This window comes from Laetiporus sulphureus, assembly GCF_001632365.1.
Source record: "Laetiporus sulphureus 93-53 unplaced genomic scaffold LAESUscaffold_51, whole genome shotgun sequence".
NCBI classification, from domain to species: Eukaryota; Fungi; Basidiomycota; class Agaricomycetes; order Polyporales; family Laetiporaceae; genus Laetiporus; species Laetiporus sulphureus.
Window position 1 is genome coordinate 41,395 of NW_024468560.1, and position 830 is coordinate 42,224.

The following is an 830-nucleotide window of genomic DNA, read 5'->3' on the forward strand; positions in this document are numbered from 1 at the left end:
CGAATATGTGACCAGAGCAGCAGCACGGCAGGCACTTGGCACATGGGAAGACTTCGTCAACATTCTCAAAGTGAACTACAGAACCCTCGACCCAGACAAGGATGCACAGCAGCATCTGAAGGATATCTGTGGCAAGACATATCCCACGATGGTATCCTTTGCAGAACAGTTCTGCCAATGAGCCACTAAGACCAACTTAGGGCACACTGCACTCATCGGTTACATCGCTGAACACCGAAGCAAGGATGTACACCAGGCAATGGTCACACGAGACAGTCTAGGAATTTCTGACCCTATCACATGGCCAGAATATCTCGACCTATGCCTTCAATTAGAGTCCAAGTTCAGAGCCGACAAGGCAGGACAACGCGGAACGGTTACAACATCATCATCATCAGCACCACGGGCCCCGAAAGACCCCAACGCAATGGTCGTGGATAGAGTATTCACCCTCACCAAGGAACAAGAAGGATGGCTGGAGAAGAAGCTGTGTGTACGATGTGGAAAACACCCCTTCATTTTTAAACAGCGATGCCCAGACCCCAAGTACAAAGGCAAATTCGAAATGCTGAAGCGGGGCCAAGCAACAAGGGCAATTTCCTCAAACGCGGCCTCAGACATCTCCGACGACAGCAAGGCGAGATATGAAGCAGTCTGTGCTTTCATCACCAGCTACGACGCGAAGGGAAAGGAAAAGGAGGCAGAACCGGAACCAGCTGTCGAAGCAGCTAGGATCACGGAGGTAGAAGATGATGAGGATTTTCTTTGGCGGGTTCTCTGAGGTCTGGCCAGAGTTCCCATAGACACTGTAATAGTACCTACTCGCTCTC